Source organism: Pinus tabuliformis, chromosome 1_1, assembly GCF_031772625.1.
Source record: "Pinus tabuliformis cultivar Carrire ecotype Pingquan chromosome 1_1, CPIR1, whole genome shotgun sequence".
NCBI classification, from domain to species: domain Eukaryota; kingdom Viridiplantae; phylum Streptophyta; class Pinopsida; order Pinales; family Pinaceae; genus Pinus; species Pinus tabuliformis.
Genome location: NC_142297.1, coordinates 88,846,450 through 88,859,697, shown reverse-complemented (window position 1 = coordinate 88,859,697; position 13,248 = coordinate 88,846,450).

Here is a 13,248-nt window from a genome sequence, read left to right as displayed (position 1 = left end):
TACTCTTGATATCGCAGATGTCGATGCCTCTCCAAACATACATTGGATTTGTTGATGGTGATTGTCGTAATACACAGAACATCTCTTCTGCAGCTTGGGTTATCTATTCGCCCTCTGACGAGTTAGTTTCTATGCATGGGGTAAGCCTCGGTCAAACAACAAACAACATTGCAGAGTATAGTGCAGTGATTGAGTTATTATCTGAATCTATTTCATTTGGGATTCGGAGTTTGATAGTGAAGTTAGATTCTGAACTCGTTGTATTACAACTTAATAGAGTGTATGCCATTAGAAATCCAGTGTTACTGAGATTATTTTTGAGAGTGCGTCTCTTGGAACATGAGTTTGATTACATTGAATATCAGCATATTCCAAGATCTTTAAATACATTAGCAGATGCAATTGCTTCTCGAATGTTAAATAGACATTTGCAATAATCATACATGTAAATTTAAAACCATTCCATAACATGATTTACAAGATAAGCCAGTAATAGTGATATATATATATATATCTATATCTATATATATATATATATATATATATATATATATATATATATAGGAGTGTGTCAAAAAATACATCGTCCTCGATCATAGGTTGAAAAACACCTTATGATCGGCAAAAATGATAAGTACAAAAAACAAAATGTCATATGTGCCCACAATAAGCGATCATCCTATCACTGGTGATGATCTCTATAAGAAACCACTGCCCAGGCCACCTTGCAAAGGAACCTCCTAAAAGGTCCCGGGACTCCAATCACATAGCGCTGAAGTCGACGAGGAATGTCATATATAGTGGTCTCGGAAATATCTCCTGTCAAACGCTCGAGATGACCCTCCAACTCGGCCAAAACCTCTGCTGATTCGTCCTGCGGGGCTGGAACGGGTGCAACTGGTTGCTTCCTATCAAAAGGCTGGAGAGCGGCTGGTCGCTGTGGACCCACATCTACATTTGAAACTTTTGCTATCAGTTTTGAGACGATGGAAATTAAAAAAAAAAAAAAAATAGAAAAAATGTTGAAAAGGATTTTACCTGAGTCATCCCACTGCTCTCTGGTGGAAGAGCCATGTGTGGGTCACCACGAAAATCTATCCCAGCGTAAGCGAAATCATGAATGGAAAAGACCTGGTTTTCCAGCCATTGGAAATACTCAAGTTTGAATCGAGCAACCTTTGTCCTCTCGTCTGGGTGACGGGCCATGACTTTAACCCATTGCATCAGTTTGGGCTCTTGAGGAAGCCCACCTCCAACAGTAAGGTGTTGCGGGATCAGCATAAGAACCCTCTCCAGACCAAAACTCACGACCAAAGCCCCATAAACAAAGGTCTTTAGTCGTCCGCTCTTGGCCCTGGTTAGTTGGCCTTTCACATTGGCCAGCACAGCATCGCACCAGTTGAAGATGGTGCCTCGAAAGCAATCAACTGCCATACGCATCTGAGATCCAGTGGCAATATGTAATGCGGCAGCTCCACAAAGTCTGGTGACAGTAAACGCAATCACCATGAGTTCAGGACGGGATATCGTCTTTATGTCTATCCCTTTGTCTCTAGCCTGGCTGTTGCAGTACTCTAGCCGGAGGCTATCGACATACTGGCCACCTGGCCTAGTCCCGTGCAGAGTCAAGTCTTCGTCTCTCTTAGGCAAACCAGTCAAGAAATATATGTCCGCCAGCTCGATTTCGAGCTGGTGGCCGCCAATGAAGAAGCACTGGTCCTGTATGCTCCATCTGTCAACCAGGCATTGTAAGAAATCCACCTGAGCCCTCATCCCAGGAAAGGCCCAGAATTCGTACAGACTGCACGCCCTCAAAGCATCAAGTGAAGGGTGATGATTCCATGCAGCAGCATCCACGTCCTCATGCTCTCGTTCACGCCAATCTAGCATGATGTACTCTCTGCATCAAGTATAAAGATTAATTAAATTGCTAGAAAACATTTTGTATGATCCATTTTTGAGAATTTTTGGGTTCAAAACCCTTGCGGTGGGGTACACACCCTCCGGGTTAGACATAGTGCGTGGGACCGCACTTTGTCTACATGGAAGGTGCGGACCCCGAGCTTTTTCCTAATGGAGAAAAAGTCGGGGTCTGCGGGTCCGCAATGGTAAACCTGCGGACCCCCGCGCGCGGGTTTTGCACCTAAAAACCCTCCCAAAAATGAAATAAAGGACTAAAAACAAAAATTAAATGGTTAAAAAATGAAGAGTGGGATGATGTGGATTACCTGGAGAAGACGACGTTCGATTCCGACGGTTGGATTTTCTGCAATCTTCACGGGAAGTTTTATGAGCAAAAGCACTATTTTCTCACCCAAACTCAAACAGTAAAAATGAATTGACAAAGGCCCTTTTTATAAGTTTTTTGAGTAAATGAATTGCAAATTTGTTTATGTTTCACTTTGAAAAGGTGTTTTCGCAACATTTTTATCCATTTCAAAAAGGTATGAGTAATGTTTGTGTTTTTGTGCAGAATAAAGGATTATTCAGGTGAAATCTACCATTTTCGACGGAAAAACATGTAGATTCATCTTTAAGCTCTTTTCTGACTCCTAAAAAATGAAAAGATTGCCGAGTGTTTCTTTTAAACTCATTAAAACAGAATTAAAAGACGGTCCACTTACAACTCTTTTCCGACCGTAAAAACATGAAAAGATTGCCGGATTTTTGTCGTTTCAAATTCGATATTGGTTATAAAACGACATGTCATTGATCGCTTTTTTACTTTTTCGGGTCAAAGGCACTAATAACGAAAAGTACTCCTTGGTCGTAAAAGATCAAGTGGTTCTCTCAAGTATTATTTTATACTTTTTCGAGCTTGGGAGACACAAATTTACGAAAAAAGTCAACCGTGGAGTCTTCTTAAGTTTTTTCAGACTCTCTAAAATTGAAAAACACTGAGTTTCTCCTATACTGGACTCGTTAAAATTTCACAGTAAAGGACCTGTTCAATTACAAACAGGAACGAACCACTCCTTCTTAGGGTTCGAATTTAAACTAAGTTGGACTCATCCGAAGGATGAGCTTATAATCAAGCAAATGTTATCCTCCTCAAGCTTGTCAAAAATAAAGAGGTACTTGCCAGAAATGGTGGGGGAAAAGAGAGAGAAAGGAGTCTGTTTGTCATACTTTCTAACCACTCTTGAACACGACACTTTCATTCACCTGGGTTGGGAAATCCTTTGCCTAACAGTTGATCAAACCACATTGAAAGTTTTCAGCCAGTTTCTGGGTATTAACTTTGGGTCAATTATCACCAAACCATCTGTCGTGTCGTTATGTGTTCAAGAGGTCACTGCCAATAAGCCATTCATCTGCAAAATATCTGTCATCCATCTTGACCATCCCTGAGTCAGTCCTTGCAACTAAATTTCTTCAAATTGAGATATGATTTCGTGTTGTGGGCTTGCCTACGACGGATCGCTTTCTATCGACATCAGCACATTATCTATAAAGATGATCTAGGAATCGTCAGTACCTTGAGATCTGCATGTCTCAATGGCAGGTTTCTCGCCTTTCATGATAGTTTACAACATTGACTTTCGATCAAAGGATTCCTTGACATGTTCGACATCAATACATTTATTCACATCTCATGGATTGAACTGGGTACTTTGAGAGCCATTGACATCATTGGTGGTTTCTCTCACACTTGTTAACACTTTACATCATTGACTGGTAATCAAGTGGTTTCTACCATGTTCGACATCAACACATTCATTCGCATGGATAGAATCGTACTATTTCAGGAAGTAGGAGTGAAGACCCTGGATCTAGTTTCCACCATCCAGGCTGCGAGGAATTTTGTATTCATTATATAATGGACTATTCATAAACAGACGGCTGCATCCATACTGTGTCCACCTGGGTCTATACTTATGATGTTTTACAAGATCATTCTTGTATCAAAGAAGTAGTGAGTTTTCTAGTCAGTTTTGATCTGAGTATGGGAATGCCTACCTCAGCGATGATATGATCTCATATATATATCTTGCATTGAATGTTTTTACAGGTTTCGACCGGTCTCTCCACAAGATGATCCTCGAAATGATAAAGTACTTCACTCTTCCTATATGATAAATGAAATCCTCATCTACTACAGACTTCGCACTTGAGAGGGCAATCTGTTACACAAAAATATCGTCACCATGTTTATTTGCAGTCAGTATGGGTCTATCATAACTTGTATTGTCCTCCTAAGAAAGTCTAAGACCTTAGCTCTTCAAATCAAGCTTTGGAAATGGGAGAAAGACATTAAAAATCAATGTAACTCTGGTTCTGCACTTTCTCTCATGGTTACCTACGGTCCCGCACCTTCTGTGTACAAAAGCTACGTACCTACCCACTCTGTCCCTAACGGTGTAGGTGTGGACCCCTGTGAAAGTCAAAAGGCGCAAGTTTTATCTTAAAAAACTCACTTTGGATTGATTCTAGAGTTTTCTAGAAGAAAATTTGACTTGGATTGTTTGCTCTGAGGTGGTTCATGCATCCCAAAAGCGAAGGTGTTATGAAACCAACTCAAGAAAAGATAGAAAAGATAGATCAACGCCTTAGAATTCAGCCTCTTCGAGGGGGCAACCTCCTTTACATTACATAAATGAACAATTCTTTGATGATTCAAATGACAAAACCTCCTTTCTATATATAGGAGTCTAAGGAGTCACAATATAATCCAGCCGACCTAACAATAATAATATAAAGCCACAAAAATAACAATAGAGGGATTCTATGGGGCACAGAAATAACAATAAGGGGGTAATAGGGGCACAACAATATAAATAAGGGGTATAACTACAATAGTAATGGGGTAATCACTAGTATTATAGGGACCCAACATGCCCCTCTCCTTCAAAAAAGTGTTGTCCTCAACGCTTGAGTAGTTCTGGATACTTCTGCATAAAATTCTCATCCTCCCATGTGGAATCTTCAGCGGATAAGTTCTTCCACTTGATAAGATACTCTGAAATTGATCGATTTCGTAGCTGTCGAGTTCTTGTTTCTGTGACTGCTTCCGGTTCCAATATAATTTTTCCTTCCTCGTCAAGTTCTGGCAATATTGTTTGAATTGGGAGCTTGTCACCTATAACCTTCTTTAAACATGAAACATGGAAAACTGGGTGCAATCGAGAAGCTGCAGGAAGCTCCAATTTGTATGCCATAGTACCAATCTTTTGCAACACCTTGTACGGACCATAATACTTTGGTGATAATTTATTATCCTTCTTAGCTTGCTTTAGGGACATTTGCTTATATGGTTGTAGCCGTAGGAATACCCAATCACCTACATCAAAACTTCTTTCACTGCGATGTTGATCTGCCTGTTGTTTCATTCTATTTTGTGCCAACACGAGGTTATCCTTTAAGAGTTGGAGGACTTGTTGTTGATGTTCGATGTGATGTTCCACTGCCTGAACCTTAGAATTTTCTCTTAAATATGATGTGATGGATGGTGGTTGATACCCATAAAGTGCCATAAATGGGGTCATTTTTGTTGCTGTATGGAAGGAAGTGTTATACCACCATTCAGCCAGAGGCAACCATTTGACCCATTGTGTCTGTTTATCAGATACAAAGCAACGAAGATATCCTTCCAAACATTTGTTTACTATCTCAGTTTGCCCATCAGATTGAGGATGATAAGATGAGCTATGAGCTAACTGAGTACCAAGACAAGAAAATAATTCTGTCCAAAAATTTCCAGTGAAAATGGGATCTCTGTCACTTACAATAATCTTTGGGTTTCCATGTAGCTTTTGAACTGTTTCCATAAATGCAGTAGAAACTGTACTGGCTTTAAATGGATGTGATAATGCACAAAAGTGTGCATACTTGGTAAGTCTGTCAACTACCACCATGATGACACTCTTTCCCTCAGACTTGGGTAAACCTGTGATAAAATCCATTGAAACCTCCTCCCAACGTTGGCTTGGAATGGATAAAGGTTGTAATAGACCCGGTGTCTTAATTGTTTCAACTTTATTTTGTTGGCAAACCAAACATTCCGCCACAAACTTTTGAATATCTGATTTAAGGCCATCCCAAAAAAATTCCTTCTTAACCCTGTGGTAAGTTTTTAAAAATCCTGAGTGCCCTCCTAAGGGAGAAGTGTGCAATTCCATAAGAATCTTTTGTTTTAGCTGGGAATTCTTACAGAGGTATAAGCGATCTTTGTACCATAACGAATCATTTTGCCAGCTAAATGTATCAGAAGTACTGGAATCTTGTTGTAGCTTTCGAATAAGTGCCCACACTTCTTCGTCATTCTTCCATTCCTCCCTTGCTTCGTTTATCCAATCTGGTTGGATAATAGAAATGGCACACAACAATGCTTCCACATCCTCATCCTTTCTTGAGAGTGCATCTGCCACCACATTTTGCTTCCCTTTTTTGTAGATGATTTCAAAGTCATAACCCAACATCTTTGTGACCCACTTTTGTTGCTCTTCAGAGGATAATCTTTGTTCTAAAAAGTATTTAAGGCTATCATGATCCTTTTTACCTTGAAGTGTCTTCCCATTAGGTAGGGTCGCCATTTCTTAAGTGCATGGAGTATTGCCAACATTTCCTTCTCATAAATAGCTTTGCTTAAAAACTTTCCCTTGATTGGACGACTTTCAAAAGCAATGGGTCTTTCATCTTGCATTAGAACAGCACCAATTCCATTTCCTGAAGCATCACATTCCACAATAAAGGTTTTTGTGAAGTCCGGTGTAGCTAAGACCGGTGCTTGGCACATTGCCTCTTTAAGATGTTCAAAGGCCTTTGTTGCTTCCGGAGTCCATGAAAATGAATCTTTCTTCAATAATGTTGTTAGAGGTGCTGCTATTCTCCCATAATTCTTAACAAACTTGCGATAATACCCTGTCAACCCAAGAAATCCTCGCAGATGCTTTATGGATGTGGGGATTTTCCATTCCTTAATGGCTTTAATTTTGCTAGGGTCTACCTTAACTCCTTCATGAGATACAATATGACCCAAATATTCCACCTCCTGGACTCCAAAGAAACATTTGGATCTTTTTGCATATAATTGTTTCTCCTCCAATAGTTGTAGCACCCTGTCAACATGTTCAACATGATCCTTCCAAGACTTGCTGTAGATTAGTATATCATCAAAAAATACTAACACAAATTTTCTAAGGAATGGTTTGAAAATTGAATTCATCAAACCTTGAAATGTTGAAGGTGCATTGGTAAGGCCAAAAGGCATGACCAAAAATTCATAATGACCCTCATGAGTTCTAAATGTCGTTTTCGGAATGTCTTCAATCTTCATTCTGATTTGATGATATCCCGAACGAAGATCCAACTTGGTGAAGTAAATTGATCCATGCAATTCATCCAGTAATTCATCAATGACAGGAATGGGGAACTTATCTTTAATAGTGAGCTTGTTGAGCTCCCTATAATCCGGACACATGCGCCATGATCCATCCTTCTTGTGCACCAATACTACTGGAGCTGAGAAAGAACTTTGACTCGGTTGAATTATACCAGCCTCTAGCATTTCTGCAACCATACGTTCAATTTCACTTTTTTGGACATAGGGATATCTGTACGGCCTGATGTTTGGAGGAACACTTCCTGGAATCAGATGAATAGCATGATCATGATCACGCATAGGTGGGAGACCTTTGGGAGTCTCAAATACCTTGGAATGATTGTCCAGGACTTTTTGGAGATCTGGAGAAATAGATGATTCCAATGTGGAAACATCTAGCGAACATAATTGTGCAATTACACCTCTTTGCTCCTTTTTTAGAAGCTTTGTCATGCCATTAGAGCTGATTATCTTTCCTGGTTTCCCTGCAATACCCCTTAATTCAACTTCCTTTCCTTCCACAGAAAATTTCATGAAAAGTTCTTGAAAATTAAAAGCTATTGTACCCAAGGATTGTAGCCATTGGACTCCTAGTACAACATCAGCACCTCCCATTGGAAAGGAAAGCATTGGGCATAGTCATATTGCTATATATATATGGATACTTTATTATGGAACTTTCCAATTTATTGTTCCTCCATTTGCAATCATCACTTGACACTCTGGTGCTGGATATAGGAAGCAATTCAATTCTTTTGCTACCCTACAATGAATAAAATTGTGGGTGCTTCCTGAATCAATCAACACTATTACCTTTTTCTTCTTGATTTGTCCTTCTATCTTGATGGTTTGAGGAGTGGTAATTCCCGCCAATGCATTACAAGATATGGTCGGATTTATTTGTTCTTCATCTAGGCTTTGTTCCTGGAATATATCCTCTTCTTTTGACCTTTCTTGCTCCTTTTCTTCTTCCTCTTCACAATCTATGTAGAATAATTTCTTCTCAGCACACTTATGACCTTTTTGTATTTGCTATCACAATTGTAACAAAGCCCTTTTGCTCTTTTTTCTTCCAATTGTTGTGGTGTCAACCTTGTAGGTTGTGGAAGACTAGGGCAACAACACTTCCGTCTTTATAGTTGTGAGTGGTATGCTTCCTAGTTGCCATAATTTTGCTTTCCATTTTTCTTGCTAACCTGAATGCCTTCTCTAATGAATCAGGTTCCCAAAGGCGAACATCATGTTGGATATTATCCTTTAAAGACCCTATGAACACATCAATCCTATGCTCCTCTGGAATATCTTTTACCCTTATGTTCAATTTTTGGAACTCCTCAATGTGCTCCATTATTGAACCCTTTTGTTTGAGACTTATCAATTGGCTAAAAAAAGTGTTGCTTTTTGTATCCTCATAATGTGCTATCAATTCTTCCGTAAAAATTGCCCAAGTGATAAATTGTTTACGAGAACAAAGCCATTGATACCATACAAACTGATTTGGTTCCAAATATACAGTTGCCATACGTACCTTTTGTGCGTTTTGCACATTATTGAGATCGAAGAATTGCTCCATCTGTAATATCCATGTGGCGGGATCCTTGCCATCAAACTTCCTCATATCGATTTTTGGAATATGGTGATTCTTCGATCCAACATTAGCGTCTATGGAATCATGATTAACATTTCTTTTGTTCTCATCATGAGTTTCCTTTACTACCTTTTCACCATTAGTAAGTATTTCTTGTAGAAAATTTGTCAAATCTGTCTTCAAATCTGCCATGCCTGTCTTCAAATTTGTGTTCAAATCTATCTTCAAACTATCCATCTTAGCTTCCACGCCATTTATCTTAGCTTCCATGCCATTTATCTTAGCATCTGTTAACTTTTGTGAGCGTGACATTTGTTGCACTTGTTCTTGTAATTTTGATATATCATGTAGCATTTCTTCCTCTTCTTCATGAGTCATGCTAGAGCTTTCAGGTTCCTTACTAGGTGTTTGCATTTTCTTTCCTCAGGGCATCAGTTACCGATAATAATGCTCTACTATGCCCTTTGAATTCCTTCAAAATAAATTTTCAAACCAAGCTTAAGCAAAAATTTAAAAAAATCTACACACCTTTTTTCACTTTGTAGGAGCTCGATATTGCCTCTGATGTATCTCTGTACTTTCCAATCATCTAGTTCTGAATTTGTGACCTGTAGTAGCTCTCTGTGTCCTCTTTCCAATGCCACTAGTCTGATCCAAATTGGATTCTCCAAGAAAGAGTTATGCACAATCTCCCAAGATGACTTGATTATAGACTTTCAGAAGAGCGAACTTGTATAAGTGCCACGTGTACCATTTTCGATATTTGGTTCTGAAAATGATATACAAGAAACTACAGTCCGTCCTCTTTCTGTACCTTCTTACGAAATTTCAATCTGATTCCCAGAGAGAAAGTTATGACAATTTTCCCCAGGTCACCTGTTTTGAATGTAATTCAGGAGTCTGCAAAAAGACCAACTTCCTCAGATCATATCTCCGACAATATCGCGCGAAAAGCTCTGAAATTCAGACCCAAGGTTCAGCGCGATTTCTTCTCAAATGGGATTTTTTTGTGACTTCTAAAACGTCACAGAAAAAAGGTTATAGCGACAATGCCACGATGACCTGTTTGGAGCAGCGAAACCCTAGAATCCAAGGCTCTCATACCAAATGTTATGAAACCAGCTCAAGAAAAGATAGAAAAGATAGATCAACGCCTTAGAATTCAGCCTCTTCGAGGGGGAAACCTCCTTTACATTACATAAATGAACAATTCTTTGATGTTTCAAATGACAAAACCTCCTTTCTATATATAGGAGTCTAAGGAGTCACAATATAATCCAGCCGACCTAACAATAATAATATAAAGCCACAAAAATAACAATAGAGGGATTCTATGGGGCACAGAAATAACAATAAGGGGGAAATAGGGGTTGTTAGCCTCCTGCTGCAGCAGGTTAATCATCTTTCATGATCGACATTTTTACATTCCAAATATGTCATTCTATGCATGCTGCAATGCTCCATATTTGCTACAGATGTCCAAAGAAGTGTCCATGAGAGTGTGCTAGTCTCACTGCCACTGCTGTGTTCCAATTTTGATAAGCAATCCATTTTTTGGTTTGAGGCAGTTTTCAGTTGGAGGACTTGAAGCGAGGCATGTCTAACTCCCCCCTTCTTCCTTTTTTCCCCAAGTCACTCGCTAACTTCCCCTAAAATAGGTCAAGATCTGCTTGATACCTCTTAATTTCATCATTCTCCATATCATTTGCCTTGGTGGAGATCTGCTTCACTCAAGGAATGCTCACACTTCTTCTATCAGTCATTTTCCCCCATTGATAGCCTAAGACATCATTCTTAGCACTTTTTCTCATCATTATCATATTAACTACTAACTTTATTATGTAACTCCCTATTTGTTTCCCCTTCCCCTAGTAAAACTATGTATATAACTCCCCTATATACTTATCCCTCCCCCTGGTTGAAAAATAACCATATGCATCCTTGGGAATTGCTAAGTTTATCTGAAACTCAGCAAGAACCCACACTGCCCCCCTCAAACCATCTTCTCATGCCTCTTGGACCCCTTCCGATGGCTTATAAACCATTTAACATGCCAAAGGAGACCCCTCCGAATGCATTAACCTTACCTTTTTCCCAAAATGCATGCTCCGATGAGAAAGAAGTCTTTTTGTCCCCCTCCGATGCGATATCGCATTCGGGAGGGGGCAGCGATCAATATTGACCCATATATATGCCCCCATCATATTTCCCTTTGTATATATATCTCTGCATTTTTAAAAAAAGCCCGCTTTATCGTGTTAAACTAAGTTTTTTATAAAACTTAGTTGTAACGTAAACCCCGCTTTATCGCATATCGCATCGCAATACACATAAAGGCCCGCCCCCGGGTTTCCCCGATTGCGATACAGCGACCAAATCTCGGCCGTCCATCGCCCCCACTCATCCACGGTCCGCATCGTATCGGCGATCGCCCATTTCGGCGGTCGCGCATATATAAATCCCATGACCCCGCCGATAGCGAATTAGCGATTAAATCGCAGCCATCCATCAGGGCCCCAGATCAACGGCCCATATTATATCGGCGATCACCCCATGTATATGGCTCCGACTAGTGGAGCTGAAATAAAATTGAAGCACAGTTTTGAAAGCATTTCGGGTCTGTAAGGAGCCCGTTGCACAGCGAAATGGAGAGGCTCCGATATGCCAGAGCCGAAATACAATAAAGGGCAGTTAAAAGGATTTCGGGTCCGCTTATATGTTTTATTAAAATTCGCCGATTGAACTCGCCGATGGGCCGGACCCGATATAAATAAAAAGTGGGCCTATAAGCATATCGGGTCCGCGCAGTTCGGCGATTCCATATGTGCCGCCCCCCCGGTCCGCCCCGATGCGATTTAGCGATAGCCGTTGGATCGCCCCGCGCCGGATCCAACGGCCAGGATTTAATATTTTGCACAGTGTCCGCCCAGCTCCAATTTTCAATAAAATTCATGTTTTTGGGCATTTCGCCTATTTATAATCAAAAGGGCCATTTTTTAATGTTTTGTGTGTTGTGCCCGCGCCCGCCCATGGTTTGAAGGAAAGGATGGTTCCCGGGGAATTTTTGGAATCGCTCGTTGCCCAGAGCGCGCCCAGTACAGAGATTTTTCCTTGGCATGCCTTCAGAGCCCTGTTTCACCACTAGTTTTGCAAATTTATCATTTTAAGGGCATTATTTTGATCGGCCATGCGCCGATAGCATCCCAAAGGCCACGGAAAGCACTTGCGGCAGTTATTTTTCATTCAAAGAGCAGAAAGGGGCGATTGGACAGCTAAAGTGTATCAGCAGTGATAAAGAGTCCCGATTCAGCGAAAGAGTATCAGTTCGGCCGAGAAATTAAAGTGTATCAGTGAAAGACATAAAGCCAAAGCAGCTGAACATTAAAGAGCCTCGATCCAAGCCAAAGAGTATCAGTGGAGCAGTAAAAGCCATTAAAGCTCACCAGAACAGATTAATGAGCATTAAAGCCACTCAGCTGCAGTAGAACCGCCTAAAGAGGTAGTTCAAGTGAACCAAGCCCAGTTATTGCCAGAACAGTGTATAAAGACACCTGAGGGCAGTGCTGCAAGTTCCCAAGGCGCAGTTATGGCAAATTTCCAGCGCAGAGCTCCAAAGGACCATGTTAATTCATTCTTGAGGCTGCTGTCCCTGCGCAGCTGTTAGATATATATTTTTTCATTCATTTCAATAAATGTTAGGTTAAAAGCATTCATTTCTCCAGATCTGCTATCAGATCTGTTGTTTGTACATATTTTTAGATATTTTCTCTATAAAGACCTCCCTCTGTATAGTGTAAAGGGTTGGTTGGTTGATTCACTCCAAGAGAGACTCGCACTGTATATCTGATATTTTCGATAATCAAAGACTGCTTAAAAGCTTGGAGAATGGACTGTTTGTTGTGTCTAAATGGTTGGAGAGTGATTGTGGAATTCTCGTGCTATTACATGACTCAATAAGTGTTTCTTACCTTTGTTGTCCATTCATATATGCTTATATTGCCCATGTATCACCATCTAAGTTACAGAACGAAAGATTAGCTTAGAATTTGCTTGGCTGCACTCTATACTCAGTTTCTGTAACTTCTTTATGTTTTCCTCTTGATTTAGGCATGAGTATGAATTCCTGTTGGCTCATATTTCCCCTATTTCACCATGCATGACAGTTATCTAGGAATTCTTAACTTCTCCTAGATAGAGCTCATTCACTTTCCCTCTGTTAAGCCGAATGAGAGATTCTTAATTGCCTCTCATCACTTAGCCTTCATTCCATCTCTATCTAGCTTTAATGTTGTTTTATGTGTAGCTATCTTGCTCCATATTCCTCTTGTCACCAAGAAAA